The sequence below is a fragment of the Rattus rattus genome, chromosome 9 (genome assembly GCF_011064425.1).
Source record: "Rattus rattus isolate New Zealand chromosome 9, Rrattus_CSIRO_v1, whole genome shotgun sequence".
NCBI classification, from domain to species: domain Eukaryota; kingdom Metazoa; phylum Chordata; class Mammalia; order Rodentia; family Muridae; genus Rattus; species Rattus rattus.
The window spans coordinates 32398505-32415786 of NC_046162.1; the positions used below are offsets into that span (position 1 = coordinate 32398505).

At 44.3% G+C, this 17282-nt stretch overlaps 1 pseudogene; it reads left to right on the top strand.

The window, feature by feature from the left end:
* Positions 1 to 4837: 4837 nt before the first annotated feature.
* LOC116908515 lies at positions 4838 to 5307 on the top strand (annotated as a pseudogene).
* The last annotated feature ends 11975 nt before the right edge of the window (positions 5308 to 17282 follow it).

The following is a 17282-nucleotide window of genomic DNA, read 5'->3' on the forward strand; positions in this document are numbered from 1 at the left end:
CAGCTAGCTCACCAATTGCAGGCAGTGCAACCTGGGGAACCCCCCTGAGAGCCCCAGGAAACTCTATTCAGGTACACATGGAAGGTGACATTCAGCACAGAAAAAAAAATTTTTCAGAGTGAATCAGAGATTACCGATTAGACTCGAATTCGATTGCTAGAGGAGGGATGTGCCCAAGAGACCCAACAGGAGCTTCAAATGCGACTTATGGTCTTGAAGCCACTTAATCTGCAAGTAAGCTTAGATACAAGGCAAAGTATATTCGAGTATACTTTGTTTTCTTATCCACCGAATGCTTTCCTTGGAGATAAGATACTTAGGCATGCTGTGCAGGCTTAGAAGGCAATATCAATGGAGGCTAAACCCCTGATTTAAAAATCGTTACTTAGAAACTGGAGTCAAGGGATTGTAGTTGAGGCACAGTTCAATAGCCTCCCTTTTATTCTTTGTGTGTGTGTGTGTGTGTGTGTGTGTGTGTGTGTGTCTGTGTGTGTGTCTGTGTGTGTGTGTGTGTGTCTGTGTGTGTGTCTGTGTGTGTGTGTGTGTGTGTGTGTGTCTGTGTGTGTGTGTGTGTATGTGTGTGTGTGTGTGTGTGTGTGTATGTGTGTGTGTGTGCCTGAGTATGCACCAGAAGAGGGTGCTAAAGGTGTTTGGGAGCCACCATGTGGTTGGTGCTGGGAACCAAACTTGGGTTTTCTGTAAGAGCAACCAGTAATAGCCCTGGCTGGCTGTCCTAGACTCATTTTGTAAACCAGGCTGGCCTCAGACTCAGAGATCTGCCTGCCTCTGCTTGGTGAGAGCTGGGATCAAAGGCGTGTACCACAAGGTGTGTACCGCCACGCCCGGCACGTTATCTATTCTTAACAATTTGACTTCTGATGCTTCTCAGACAAGAAAGTACAGTTCTTTTACAGATGCAGGGTTAGTTACGTCAAAACTCCTCATTGTCAGGCAGGATGAGCTAGATGACCAGAACCAGGAAGGTAGAGGGGGTCCTTCCTTTCTCTGCTTAGTCCCTTCTCTCTAATGCCCTCCTGCCTCAGTCCCAGCCCCTGGGGAGCAGGGAGGGTACATAAGGCTGAAGAGCAAGTCTAGGGTCTGGGTCTAAGGAATGACGAAAACAACTAAATAGTCAGCATAGCTGGACTCATTATACATGCCAAGGGCATAGAGAGGAGACCCCGAGACATGGGCTAGGAACAGAGAGACACAAATGACACTGAGAACTCTGAGTTCTCAGAGTCCCTAAGTCTCTTTTGACAACAGAGCTTGTCCTTTGGCTCAGGGAGCTGGCATTCCCTATAAGAGAGCCCTTCAGTGACAATTTCTATGCATAGCCATGGTGGTGGTTAGAGTGAGGAAAGTCTCCTGTAGGCTCATGTATTTGAACACTTGGTCCTCAGCTGGTGGCACTGTTTTGGGAAGTTATGAAATGTTTAGGTATGAAGCCTGCGGGAGGAAATATGTCCCTAGGGGTGGGCTTTGAGAGATTAAAATGACCTCACCCAACTCCTACTTTGCAAAGGGTGGGAACTCACCTGGACACTTTTTGTTCCAGACCCTTCTCCATTCTTCTATATCCCAGGAGTCTGACCATGTGAACCCCATCAAGGGCTTTTTTATTTTATTTCTTTTGACTTCCCTTTGGGTTTAGTCAGAGGATATTTTGAGCAGAAAACAGGGAGAGAGGGACGAGTAGGATCCCTGCATCCGAGCACCAAAGGCCTCAGCTTCTGTCAGACAGACTCCACACAGCCCTTCATCTCTCAGAGTTCACACACTTGGTGCAGGAATGACTTTTGACATCAGAAGACATGAAAGGTCTTTTAAGGAAAATCCTGAAACCCTCCCTATTTCCAGGTGACATCCATGTGCAGGGGACGTTGATCAATCAAAAAAAAAAATAGCTTTACTTATTTTTTCCCCCTATAGCCAAGTTTAATTTAGAATGCAAGCCCTATTCTACCAGGATTGGGTTTTACTTTAAGAGATTTCTTGGACTCTCTATAAAGTCAGAGTTATACACACACACACACACACACACACACACACACACACACACACACACACAGGGAGCAGTGCCCATGCCCAAGCTTTCTCTGGGGCCCTATGTAAGTAGAATGACCAAACTACAGATTTGTGGGAATAGCCCCCAATTTACAGCTGCCATCTTGGCCCAGGTAGAGTGTCCCAGGGCTTAGAAGGTTTTACATGGGTCTGGGAAGAACATACTTGTTCTTTGTTCCTACTTCCCAGCTGGTATCAGCCACATTGCTACTTGTTTGATTTGGCCTAAGAGTGCAATCCTCCAAGTCTCTGGAGCATTCCTTTCCCTCCTCCTCTCTTCTCCTGACCATAAAGCCTTCTTCACTCTATCCTGTCAGCTGCCCAGGCTGCCTCCTCAGGTCTAGCAGCTGGGAGGCCATGAGTGAGTGAAGAGAGAAGGAGAAAGCTCTGCCTGCAAGGATCTGTCTTGTTTAGTATTTCGGGTGTGTCCCGCACGCTCGCTGCTGCTCCCCCTACTGCTGTCCCTTCTGCTGGTTCCCAATGCTGCTGGTTCTGGTTGCTGGTGGCTCCTGGTGCTACTTTTGCTGGATTGCTGGATTGCTGGATTGCTGGATTGCTAGATTGGTGGTTAGAGATATCCTTATGTTGGAGACTGGACTTCCCTCTAACCTTTCTCTCCTACCTAGTGTGGGAGGATTGGAAGGAATTGGGGTGGAATAAGTGTCAGAAGGATGGAAGGTATAAAAACCCAATAAAGTAGCTCCCCAAAACCCTCCAAAAAACAAAAAACAATACAACAACAAACCACCAACAAAAGCAGACATCATCATCTATGAGAAGGGCCTTTCCCAGAATGTTTCAGAAAGCATCCATGTGCACAAACTTCTAGAGAAAAGTTTGGCACCATGTAGTAAAGATCTTAAAATGTATATATTCTGGTATAGCATTATTCCAATGAGATAATGTACAACTGGGCACACGCCTGTTTACCTGGTGCTGTTCTACTCAGCCAACTTCAGGAAGAGCCGACACCAATCAGTACGGATTATTTGGTTGGTTTCGTGAAGAGTGGAGCCCACATGGGAATTACCTGTGGCTCTGAGATGCCAGGTGATGGTATTGGCTACAGTGTGAAGTAGAAGAGGGTCACAAAGATGCTACCGTGTTACCTAATCGGCATCGTGTTTGTGTTTTATATTTACCAGCTTTCCATAGATATCATCTACTCACCCACTGAAAATGTACGAAATAGGAAATGTGAGTTACAAGACAAAAAAAAAAAAACCACTGAGAAAGGAAAAATAAATTCTGCAGAATGAGCACAGGCCGTGACAACTACAGTCATACTTGAAATGTGCCGAGAGAATATATCTTTACACACACACACACACACACACACACACACACACACAAATTGGCAGACGACCTTGGTAATAAGGCCAGAGCAGGAAGAAGCAAGGACTCTTTCCTCTGAAGGTACAGATTTTTCCCGTGCCACGATCTCAGCCTGTGGACTGAGATGCTCCAGACCCTTTCGTGGGTCTGTGGTTCAGCCAAAATAACTGATAGCAGAGTAGCATTGAGACACGCTGGTCTGCAGCCTGGCACAGCCGTGAGCATGGGTGGGATTGTAGCAGGCAGCTGCTTTGCTGACAGGGATGCTCATCCTCTCTTCCACTGACACTAAGTTCACAGGCAGGTCACTGCGGCTGCACATGGAACGCAGGAACTTTAGGACCATGCGACTTTATGCCTGATGCTTCTGGCCCTTGGCTGCCTGAAGAGGACTTGGAATGTGACACTGTGTTCCCTCAATCCTTGTGAGTGGGAGACCTCAAGTTCTCATTATGTTGGACCTCTGTGTGTGCTTTCCTTCTGCAGGCTTCCCATGGAGCTCGTGGCTCTGCCTGGCTCTTCCCTTCTTCCTCCAAGCTCCTGTGCTCACACTCTGACAATCTGTGGTCTCAGGCAGCACTGGCCTTGAGTCTCTGCTCCTTCGATAGACAGGAACTCACTTCAAACTAGCTTGAGCGAAAAAGAAAGGAAATGTACTTACTCCAGGGCCTGAGCACTATTTCCATGGTGCTAACCCCCTTCCATGCCCACTGTCTTCTGTTTAATTTGCCTTTGGGGATTTGAGCAGGCACCCTCTTTAGATGGCAAGGGGGTCTTTACACAGTGAGCTCAGCTCTCCTGCCCTGCGTTTGTTCTGGAGTCTGAGAACCAGAGTTCGTGTTGGAATAAGAGGCCAAGGGTTTTCAGAGGGAGAGGAGGAAGAGGCTGGTGGTCCCAGTACACAGAACCCTTGAAATTCACCAACTGTCTGAGGATCGCAGGAGGTTCAGGTCAGGGGAAGCTGCAGAGGAGGAAGAATGATCCTCCCCCATTTCTTACTCCTCCCATTTCCTCGACAGTCAGTGCCTGGGGGAAGCATAGGCATGAGTATTGATGCCAAGACAAGAATGAGGCCCTATTCTGGAAGCTTCTCCCAGCCAGGGTGAGGACTCATTCGTTCCTGGAGTAGATCCTGGGGTAATCTTGTACTATGGTTGGAGCTGATGCTACAAGGCTACGATGAGTTGATCTCCGTGTGTACCCTTGACAGTTCATGGTCAAACTGGGGTGACACACATCAAACGTACTATGCTAAGTACAACAGATAACACGGAGTAGGTGGGAAGAGTCACTCACTGTGCCTAGAAAAAGAGTCACTTGTGGTTCCTCCCATAGCATGCAACCAGAAGAAAACTCTTAACAGTGTAAGCGGAAAAAGACATTGTCTTTTCTTCTGGTCCCAGACGCTGTGGGAGTCGCGGGTTACCGTGCAGACATGGCCAAGTTCAAGAACCACACCACGCACAACCAGTCCTGCAAATGGCACAAAAATGATATCAAAGAACCCCGGTCACAAAGATACGAATCTCTTAAGGGGGTTGACCCCAAGTTCCTGAGGAACATGCGCTTTGCCCAGAAGCATAAGAAGAAAGGCCTGACGAAGATGCAGGCCAACAATGCAGAGGCAGTGAGAGCATGCGCAGAGGCCACCATGGCCCTCGTGAAGCCCAGGCCGTCAAACCCAAGATGCCAAAGGGCCCCAGTCGCAGACTCAGCCGTCTGGCTTTCATCGCTCACCCCAAGCTTGGGAAGAGGATTCGAAGCTACATGGCCAAGGGTCCGAGGCTCTGCCAACCAAAGCCCAAGGTTCAAACAAAGGCAGAGGCCAAAGCTCCAGCTAAGACCCAGGCTTCAGCTCCAGCCCAGGCTCCCAAGGGTGCCCAGGCCCCCGGGAAGGCACCATAGAAAAGGCTCCTGCCAGTGTGAAGACAGACAGACTGCTGTGACACACCTACTTATGCACTATTTGCAGATGACCAGTGTCCTATGCTGTTTTTACAAATAAACTCAAGACAAGAAAAAGAGAAAAGACATGTATTCACACAACTGAAAATTTCGGTGTCAGCATAGGTTACAGCTTTATCTAGGTGTTCACATAATCTCTTAGCCCTGCTCCCCCACCCTATCCCTCTCATCCCCTGTTGACTTCCGGTCAACTTTCTTGAGCTTATGGCCTTCAGCAGTTCCAAGTCTACATCCTACTGCTTGAGTAGCTCCTGTGAACTGCAGAGCATTCTTCCCTGGATTTCTTGGATGGCCCAGGGACTCATGCACAGAGCCTATCACAGCATATGACATGATAGGTGCGTGTTATAGAGCCACTGTGGAGTGGGGGTGGAGCGGAAAATGTTAGAGATGCTATTACCAGACCAGACCCAGGACATGGCTAATGGGCTGTAAAGGCGTTTTCCCCATCACAGCTAGGTAGGTACTTCCTAATTCAGAGGAGCAAGGAGGAGAATGTATCTGACCAGGCAGGGGGAGGCAGAAGAAAGACAGATGTGAGAATCTGGGCCTGTAGGGATTAGAACCTTGGCTTGAGTTACGATTGCCAGCACAGTAGCCTGGGTGTTGGGACTGGGAACAGGGCAGGCCTAGCTAAACTTCCCACGCTCTCTGTTTTCAGAGACTCAGTGGAGGTCTTTTTTAAAAGAAGATTTATTTTCATTTTAAATTATTTTGTCGCGTACACATGCATATGAGTGTGTGTGTGTGTTTGTGTGTATGTGTGCGCGCGCGCACGAGTGCTACTGCCCACAGAGGCTAGAAAGGGGAAGTTTAAAGCTGTCATGAGTATTGAGATGCGAATTAGAGTCCTCTGGAAGAGCAGTACATGTTCTTAACTTCTGAGCGATTTCTCAAGCTCCATAAAGAAATAAGGCAGAAGTAGCGTGGTGAAAGTTCCATTTTTGATAGATTTCTGGGTTGGGTGGAGGGGCTTCAGTGCAATGAGGGATGGAAGGGAAGTGATGCAGGGGAGTTGCATCAAGCAGGCCTCCCAAGTTTAAGATGGAGACTGGGGGTAAGAAAAGCAGAGACTGAGTCCAGTGATTTCAGCTCTGGGGGCCAACAGAAAAAGCCATTGGCTGAACTTGGCATACAGAATGATGGCGAGTTACAGTTGGCCTAGGAAGAGGATTATCTATGATGAGGACCATGACCAATGTAGCTTAAGGAGGAAAGGGTGAGGTAAGCCTCTGCTTCAGTTCCTGTTTCCAGGTTCCTGCCTCTGCTTTAGTTCCCACTCTGACTCCCCTCGTTAATGGAGGCCATGTAGGGGTGCTGCTTACAAGCATAGGGCTTGCTCCTCATGTCATGCTCAGCCTGCTTTCTTTCTTTCTTTCTTTCTTTCTTTTTTTTTTTTTATTAACTTGAGTATTTCTTATATACATTTCAAGTGTTATTCCCTTTCCCAGTTTACGGGCAAACATCCCCCTAATCCCTCCCCCTCCCCTTCTTTCTGAGTGTTCCCCTCCCCACCTCCCCCCATTGCCGCCTCCCCAACAGTCCCCTAGTTCACTGGGGTTCAGTCTTAGCAGGACCAGGGCTTCCCTTCCACTGGTGCTCTTACTAGGATATTCATTGCTACCTATGAGGTCAGAGTCCAGGGTCAGTCCATGTATAGTCTTTAGGTAGTGGCTTAGTCCCTAGGCTCTGGTTGCTTGCATTGTTGTACATATGGGAATCTCAAGCCCCTTCAAGCTCTTCCAGTTCTTTCTCTGATTCCTTCAACGGGGGTCCTATTCTCAGTTCAATGGTTTGCTGCTGGCATTCACCTCTGTATTTGCTGTATTCTGGCTGTGTCTCTCAGGAGCGATCTACATCCGGCTCCTGTCGGTCTGCACTTCTTTGCTTCATCCATCTTGTCTAATTGGGTGGCTGTATATGTATGGGCCACATGTGGGGCAGGCTCTGAATGGGTGTCCCTTCAGTCTCTGTTTTAATCTTTGCATCTCTCTTCCCTGCCAAGGGTATTCTTATTCCCCTTTTAAAGAAGGGTGAAGCATTCACATTTTGATCATCCGTCTTGAGTTTCATTTGTTCTAGGCATCTAGGGTAATTCAAGCATTTGGGCTAATAGCCACTTATCAATGAAGTGCATACCATGTATGTCTTTCTGTGATTGGGTTAGCTCACTCAGGATGATATTTTCCAGTTCAACCATTTGCCTCTGAATTTCATAAAAATCGTTGTTTTTGATAATGAGTAATATTCCATTGTGTAGATGTACCACATTTTCTGTATCCATTCCTCTGTTGAAGGGCATCTGGGTTCCTTCCAGCTTCTGGCTAATATAAATAAAGGCTCTGCGATGAACATAGTAGACACGTGTCTTTTTATATGTTGGGGCATCTTTTGGGTATATGCCCAAGAGGTATAGCTGGATCCTCAGGCAGTTCAATGTCCAATTTTTCTGAGGAACCTCAGACTGATTTCCAGAATGGTTGTACCAGTCTGCAACCCACCAACAATGGAGGTGTTCCTCTTTCTCCGCATCCTCGCCAGCATTTGCTGTCACCTGAGTTTTGATCTTAGCCATTCTCACTGGTGTGGTGAAATCTCAGGTTGTTTGATTTACATTTCCCTTATGACTAAAGATGTTGAACATTTCTTTAGGTGTTTCTCAGCCATTCGGCATTCCTCAGCTATGAATTCTTTGTTTAGCTCTGAACCCCATTTTTTAATAGGGTTATTTGTCTCCCTTGGTCTTTTGAGTTCTTTTGTATTCTTTTTTGATATAAGGCCTCTATCTGTTGTAGGATTGGTAAAGATCTTTTCCCAATCTGTTGGTTGCCGTTTGTCCTAACCACAATGTCCTTTGCCTTACAGAAGCTTTGTAGTTTTATGAGATCCCATTTGTCAATTCTTGATCTTAGAGCATAAGCCATTGGTGTTTTGTTCAGGAAATTTTTTCCAGTGCCCATGTGTTCCAGATGCTTCCCTAGTTTTTCTTCTATTAGTTTGAGTGTGTCTGGTTTGATGTGGAGGTCCTTGATCCACTTGGACTTAAGCTTTGTACAGGGTGATAAGCATGGATCGATCTGCATTCTTCTACATGTTGACCTCCAGTTGAACCAGCACCATTTGCTGAAAATGCTATCTTTTTTTCCATTGGATGGATTTGGCTCCTTTGTCAAAAATCAAGTGACCATAGGTGTGTGGATTCATTTCTGGGTCTTCAATTCTGTTCCATTGGTCTATCTGTCTGTCTCTGTACCAATACCATGCAGTTTTTATCACTATTGCTCTGTAATACTGCTTGAGTTCAGGGATAGTGATTCCCCCTGAAGTCCTTTTATTGTTGAGGATAGTTTTAGCTATCCTGGGTTTTATTATTCAGATGAATTTGCAAATTGTTCTGTCTAACTCTTTGAAGAATTGGATTGGTATTTTGATGGGGATTGCATTGAATCTGTAGATAAACTTCTGGTAAAATGGCCATTTTACTATATTAATCCTGCCAATCCATGAGCATGGGAGATCTTTCCATCTTCTGGGTCTTCTTCAATTTCTTTCTTCAGTGTCTTGAAGTTCTTATTGTACAGATCTTTTACTTGCTTGGTTAAAGTCACACGAGGTACTTTTATATTATTTGGGTCTATTATGAAGAGTGTGGTTTCCCTAATTTCTTTCTCACTTGTTTCTCTTTTTTGTGTAGAGGAAGGCTACTGATTTATTTGAGTTAATTTTATACCCAGCCACTTTGCTGAAGTTGTTTATCAGCTTTAGTAGTTCTCTGGTGGAACTTTTGGGATCACTTAAATATACTATCATATCATCTGCAAATAGTGATATTTTGACTTCTTCTTTTTTTCAATCTGTATCCCTTGACCTCCTTTTGTTGTCTGATTGCTCTGGCTAGAACTTCAAGAACTATATTGAATAAGTAGGGAGAGAGTGGGCAGCCTTGTCTAGTCCCTGATTTTAGTGGGATTGCTTCAAGTTTCTCTCCATTTAGTTTAATGTTAGCAACTGGTTTGCTGTATATGGCTTTTACTATGTTTAGGTATGGGCCTTGAATTCCTATTCTTTCCAGGACTTTTATCATGAGGGGGTGTTGAATTTTGTCAAATGCTTTCTCAGCATCTAATGAAATGATCATGTGGTTTTGTTCTTTCAGTTTGTTTATATAATGGATTACGTTGATGGTTTTCTGTATATTAAACCATCCCTGCATGCCTGGGATGAAGCCTACTTGGTCATGGTGGATGATTGTTTTGATGTGCTCTTGGATTCGGTTTGTCAGAATTTTATTGTGTATTTTTGCAGTCGATATTCATAAGGGAAATTGGTCTGAAGTTCTCTTTCTTTGTTGGGTCTTTGTGTGGTTTAGGTATAAAAGTAATTGTGGCTTCATAGAAAATTGGTAGTGCTCCATCTGTTTCAATTTTGTGGAATAGTTTGGATAATATTGGTATGAGGTCTTCTATGAAGGTCTGATAGAATTCTTCAGCCTGCTTTCTTATAGCACCCAGGACTATTTCGGGGGTGGCACCACACACAGTGAGTAGGGCCCTTCCACATCAATCAACCAAAAAAACCCCAAAAAGCCAAAAAGCACCCCCCACAGACTTTTTTCAAACAGCTGTGGTTCTAAAGCTCAGAAAGGGACCTGCCAGAGAGAGAAGTAAGCCAGCAGACAGAGATTTGAACTGGTGAAGGGTAGGAGAGGAAGAAGCCATAGCAGGAGGCTTGATCCAATACCAAGTGCCCGGGTTTGCTGGCTTTGGACCTTGAGCAACAACTGTTAGTTCTCAGAGCCTTGATTTCACTGTCTATAAAGTAGGACTGAGAAAGCCTAGCTCCCGTCCATTGGCAGGGCTGCTGGGAACCCAGGAAGCACAGGGTAGATGCCTAGAGGACAGCAGAGAAACAGGCAGAACAGGAGTGGGACAAAAAGAAGACCCAAGACCTGTAGCTAGGGAAGGGGCACCAGCCATCCATGAGGAAGGCATGACTACTTCCGATGCTCTAAGCGAGCTAACTACAAGTGTCTGCAGCAGAGACCGGTGGGGTGGGGCTGGAGCCAGGGCAGAGAGCTTCATGGTGGGGCTCTGCTTTAGGGGTCATTGCCAAGGACAGCACAGAGCCACCCTGTTGGCAGCATCCAGAGCCTTAATTATTTTCTTCCAAAACCACAGATTGAAACTAAATGGTCACTGGCCCCAGGACGGGTGTTGGCCAGATGGCTTTTCTGTCACACATCCCAGCTGACAGAGATTTTTGGAGGTTGTCTTGTCATTGGCACATGAAGGAAATGATCCATGTGTGCTCGTTTGAGAAGCACGTGTGACAGAGACCTTGGCTGTGGGGACCCGAAGGCCTTCTGCACCAATGTGCCCATAGATGGGAATGGAACTTTGAAATGTGTTCTCTGACCTCCACCATGGGTCACTCTAGTACTTGCAGTATATATATATATGTGAACATGTGTGCATACACACACACACACACACACACTAATAATAAGGATAATAATTATAATAATAAGCCAGCAATCCAGCAATAGCAAAAGCAGCAACCGAAGCCAGCATCAGGGGGAACAGCAGTTTCCCAGGTCCTCTTGGGGCTCTCCCCTCCCAAAGTCCCCAGAACTAGACTACCTGTAACCATCAAAAATCACGCCCCTCCCAGAGCACGAGACAATCATAGTCAATAATTGTAATTGTCCACAGACTGGGGACAATCTGGAGCAGCCCCGAATCCCACACCTGGGACTAAAACAAAAACATATTCACATAACGTAACTGTTTTGTTTTGTTTTGAAGAAATGAAAACTCTCACTGCACTCCCTGATGCCACTGGGTGTGGGAGGCCTGCTGTTGGCCAGCCAATCCCCCTAGGCTTTGCAGCTAGCTCTGTTCAGGACCTGTGGACACCCGCTGACTGGAGCAGCTCTCTGTGAACCCGTGGAGAGATGCTTACTGCCTGGTGGGCTGGGCACTCCTCTCCTTACCAGGCTGCAGAAACACACTTGCCATTAAACTGGAAGAGACCACCAACACTGCCACCCTGGTCAGGTGGGCACTGCCCAAGAGACCCTGCATCCCTGACCCAAGAGGAAACTGTACAAGGCCTCTGGGTTCCTGTGGGGGGGAGGGCCCAGGAGCAGGCAGGAGCCCTGCCTGAGACACCCCGGATCCTGAAGGAAACAGACCGGATAAACAGTTCTCTGCACCCAAATCCCGTGGGAGGAGGCTAAACCTTCAGAGGCAGACCACGCCTCGAAACCAGAAGAGACTGCTCTCTACACACATTGCTGATTCAGAGAAAACACCAGAAGCCATCTGGAACCCTGGTGCCACAGAGGCTCCGGAAGAGGCGGCAGATCTTCCCTGGTCGCTGTCACCCGGAGAGCCCGTGGGCAGAACCCCTCGGCGAACTCGAGCCTCAGGGCCACAGGTAAGACCAACTTTTCTGCTGCAAGTGACCTGCCTGGTGAACTCAAGGCACAGGTCCACAGGAACAGCTGAAGACCTGTAGAAAGGAAAAACTACAGGCCCGAAAGCAGAACACTCTGTCCCCATAACTGACTGAAAGAGAGGAAAACAGGTCTACAGCACTCCTGACACACAGGCCTATAGGACAGTTTAGCCACTGTCAGAAATAGCAGAACAAAGTAACACTAGAGATAATTTGATGGCGAGAGGCAAGCGCAGGAACCCAAGCAACAGAAACCAAGACTACATGGCACCATGGACCCAATTCTCCCATCAAAACAAACATGGAATATCCAAACACACCAGAAAAGCAAGATCTAGATTCAAAATCATATTTGATCATGATGCTGGAGAACTTCAAGAAAGACATGATGAACTCCCTTAGAGAACAAGTAGAAGCCTACAGAGAGGAATCGCAAAAATGCATGAAAGAATTCCAGGAAAACATAAATAAACAAGTAGAAGCCCATAGAGAGGAGACACAAAAATCCCTGAAAGAATTAAAGGAAAACACAATCAAACAGGGGAAGGAATTAAAAATGGAAATAGAAGCAATCAAGAAAGAACACATGGAAACAACCCTGGATATAGAAAACCAAAAGAAGAGACAAGGAGCTGTAGATACAAGCTTTACCAACAGAATACAAAGAGATGGAAGAGAAATCTCAGGAGCAGAAGATTCCATAGAAATCATTGACTCAACTGTCAAAGATAATGTAAAAGCGGAAAAAAAGCTACTGGTCCAAAACATACAGAAATCCAGGACTCAATGAGAAGATCAAACCTAAGGATAATAGGTATAGAAGAGAGAAGACTCCCAGCTCAAAGGACCAGTACATATCTTCAACAAAATCATAGAAGAAAACTTCCCTAACCTAAAAAAAGAGATACCCATAGGCATACAAGAAGCCTACAGAACTCCAAATAGATTGGACCAGAAAAAAAACACCTCCCGTCACATAATAGTCAAAACACCAAATGCACAAAATAAAGAAAGAATATTAAAAGCAGTAAGGGAAAAAGGTCAAGTAACATATAAAGGCAGGCCTATCAGAATCACACCAGACTTTTCGCCAGAAACTATGAAGGCCAGAAGATCCTGGACTGATGTCATTCAGACCCTAAGAGAACACAAATGCCAGCCCAGGCTACTGTATCCTGCAAAACTCTCAATTAACATAGATGGAGAAACCAAGATATTCCATGACAAAACCAAATTTACACAATATCTATCTACAAATCCAGCACTACAAAGGATAATAAATGGAAAAGCCCAACATAAGGAGGCAAGCTATACCCAAGAAGAGGCAAAAACTAATCGTTTGGCAACAAAACAAAGAGAAGAAAAAACACACAAACATAACACATCCGTATGAATATAACAGGAAGCAATAATCACTATTCCTTAATATCTCTCAACATCAATGGCCTCAACTCCCCAATAAAAAAACATAGATTAACAAACTGGATACGCAACGAGGACCCTGCATTCTGCTGCCTACAGGAAACACACCTCAGAGACAAAGACAGACACTACCTCAGAGTGAAAGGCTGGAAAACAACTTTCCAGGCAAATGGTCGGAAGAAGCAAGCTGGAGTAACCATTCTAATATCAGATAAAATCAATTTTCAACTAAAAGTCATCAAAAAAGATACGGAAGGACACTTTATATTTATCAAGGAAAAATCCACCAAGATGAACTCTCAATCCTAAATATCTATGCCCCAAATACAAGGGCACCTACATACGTAAAAAAAGAAACCTTACTAAAGCTCAAAACATTGCACCTCACACAATAATAGTAGGAACTTCAACACCCCACTCTCATCAATGGACAGATCATGGAAACAGAAATTAAACAGAGGCGTAGACAGACTAAGAGAAGTCATGAGCCAAATGGACTTAACGGATATTTATAGAGCGTTCTACCCTAATGCAAAAGGATATACCTTCTTCTCAGCTCCTCATGGTACTTTCTCCAAAATTGACCATATAATTGGTCAAAAACGGCCTCAACAGGTACAGAAGATAGAAATAATCCCATCGTGCTATCGGACCACCCACGGCCCTAAAAGCTGGTCTTCAATAACAATAAGGGAAGAATGCCCACATATCGTGGAAATTGAACAATGCTCTACTCAATGATAACCTGGTCAAGGAAGAAATAAAGAAAGAAATTAAAAACTTTTTAGAATTTAATGAAAATGAAGGTACAACATACCCAAACTTATGGGACACGATGAAAGCTGTGCTAAGAGGAAAACTCATAGCGCTGAGTGCCTGCAAGAAAAGAAACAGGAAAGAGCATATGTCAGCAGCTTGACAGCACACCTAAAAGCTCTAGAACAAAAAAAGCAAATACACCCAGGAGGAGTAGAAGGCAGGAAATAATCAAACTCAGGCAAAATCAACCAAGTAGAAACAAAAAGGACCATAGAAAGAATCAACAGAACCAAAAAGTTGGTTCTTTGAGAAAATCAACAAGATAGATAAACCCTTAGCCAGACTAACGAGAGGACACAGAGAGTGTGTCCAAATTAACAAAATCAAAAATGAAAAGGGAGACATAACTACAGATTCAGAGGAAATTCAAAATATCATCAGATCTTACTATAAAAGCCTATACTCAACAAAACTTGAAAATCTGCAGGAAATGGACAATTTCCTAGACAGATACCAGGTACCGAAGTTAAATCAGGAACAGATAAACCAGTTAAACAACCCCATAACTCCTAAGGAAATAGAAGCAGTCATTAAAGGTCTCCCAACCAAAAAGAGCCCAGGTCCAGACGGGTTTAGTGCAGAATTCTATCAGACCTTCATCGAAGACCTCATACCAATATTATCAAACTATTCCACAAAATTGAAACAGATGGAGCACTACCGAACTCCTTCTGTGAAGCCACAATTACTCTTATACCTAAACCACACAAAGACCCAACAAAGAAAGAGAACTTCAGACCAATTTCCCTTATGAACATCGACAAAAAATACTCAACAAAATTCTGGCAAACCGAATCCAAGAGCACATCAAAACAATCATCCACCATGATCAAGTGAAGCTTCATCCCAGGCATGCAGGGATGGTTTAATATCTGGAAAACCATCAACGTGATCCATTATATAAACAAACTGAAAGAACAAAACCACATGATCATTTCATTAGATGCTGAGAAAGCATTTGACAAAATTCAACACCCCTTCATGATAAAAGTCCTGGAAAGAATAAAATCCAAGGCCCATACCTAAACATAGTAAAAGCCATATACAGCAAACCAGTGGCTAACATTAAACTAAATGGAAGAAACTTGAAGCAATCCCACTAAAATCAGGGACTAGACAAGGCTGCCCACTCTCTCCCTACTTATTCAATATAGTTCTTGAAGTTCTAGCCAGAGCAATCAGACAACAAAAAGGAGGTCAAGGGATACAGATCGGAAAGAAGAAGTCAAAATATCACTATTTGCAGATGATATGATAGTATATTTAAGTGATCCCAAAAGTTCCACCAGAGAACTACTAAAGCTGATAAACAACTTCAACAAAGTGGCTGGGTATAAAATTAACTCAAATAAATCAGTAGCCTTCCTCTACACAAAAGAAAACAAGCCGAGAAAGAAATTAGGGAAGCGACACCCTTCATAATAGACCCAAATAATATAAAAGTACCTCGGTGTGACTTTAACCAAGCAAGTAAAAGATTTGTACAACAAGAACTTCAAGACTCTGAAGAAAAGAAATTGAAGAAGACCTCAGAAGATGGAAAGATCTCCCATGCTCATGGATTGGCAGGATTAATATAGTAAAAATGGCCATTCTGCCAAAAGCGGTCTACAGATTCAATGCAATCCCCATCAAAATACCAATCCAATTCTTCAAAGAGTTAGACAGAACAATTTGCAAATTCATCTGGAATAACAAAAAACCCAGGATAGCTAAAACTATGCTCAACAATAAAAAGGACTTCTGGGGAATCACTATCCCTGAACTCAAGCAGTATTACAGAGCAATTGTGATAAAAACTGCATGGTATTGGTACAGAGACAGACAGATAGACCAATGGAATAGAATTGAAGACCCAGAAATGAACCCACACACCTATGGTCACTTGATTTTTTGACAAAAGGCCAAATCCATCCAATGGAAAAAAAAGATAGCATTTTCAGCAAATGGTGCTGGTTCAACTGGAGGTCAACATGTAGAAAGAATGCAGATCTGATCCATGCTTATCACCCTGTACAAAGCTTAAGTCCAAGTGGATCAAGGACCTCCACATCAAACCAGACACCTCAAACTAATAGAAGAAAAACTAGGGAAGCATCTGGAACACATGGGCACTGGAAAAAATTTCCTGAACAAAACACCAATGGCTTATGCTCTAAGATCAAGAATCGACAAATGGGATCTCATAAAACTACAAAGCTTCTGTAAGGCAAAGGACACTGTGGTCAGGACAAAACGGCAACCAACAGATTGGGAAAAGATCTTTACCAATCCTACAACAGAATAGAGGCCTTATATCCAAAATATACAAAGAACTCAAAAAGTTAGACCGCGGGGAGACAAATAACCCTATTAAAAATGGGGTTCAGAGCTAAACAAAAGAATTCACAGCTGAGGAATGCCGAATGGCTGAGAAACACCTAAAGAAATGTTCAACATCTTTAGTCATCAGGAAATGCAAATCAAAACAACCCTGATTTCACCTCACACCAGTGAGAATGACTAAGATCAAAAACTCAGGTGACAGCAAATGCTGGCGGATGCGGGAAAAAGAACACTCCTCCATTGTTGGTGGGGTTGCAGACTGGTACAACCATTCTGGAAATCAGTCTGGAGGTTTCTCAGAAAATTGGACATTGAACTGCCTGAGGATCCAGCTATACCTCTCTTGGGCATATACCCAAAAGATGCTAACATATAAAAAAAATGTGGGTACATCTACACAATGGAATATTACTCAGCTATCAAAAAACAACGACTTTATGAAATTAAGTTAGGCAAATGGTTGGAACTGGAAATATCATTCTGGTAGACTAACCCAATCACAAGAAAACATACATGGTATGCACTCACTGATAAGTGGCTATTGTTAAATGCTTGAATTACCCTAGTTGCCCCTAGAACAAATGAAACTCAAAGGCGGATGATCAAATGTGAGCTTCACTCCTTCTTTAAAGGGAACAAAGAATACCCCTGGCAAAAAAGGGAAGAGAGGCAAAAGATTAAAACAGAGACTGAAGGAACACCCATTCAGAGCCTGCCCTTACATGTGGCCCATACATATAGAGCCACCCAATTAGACAAAGATGGATGAAGCAAAGATGTGCAGACCGACAGGAGCCGGATGTAGATCGATCCTGAGAGACACAGCCAGAATACAGCAAATACAGAGGTGAATGCCAGCAGCAAACCACTGAACTGAGAATAGGACCCCG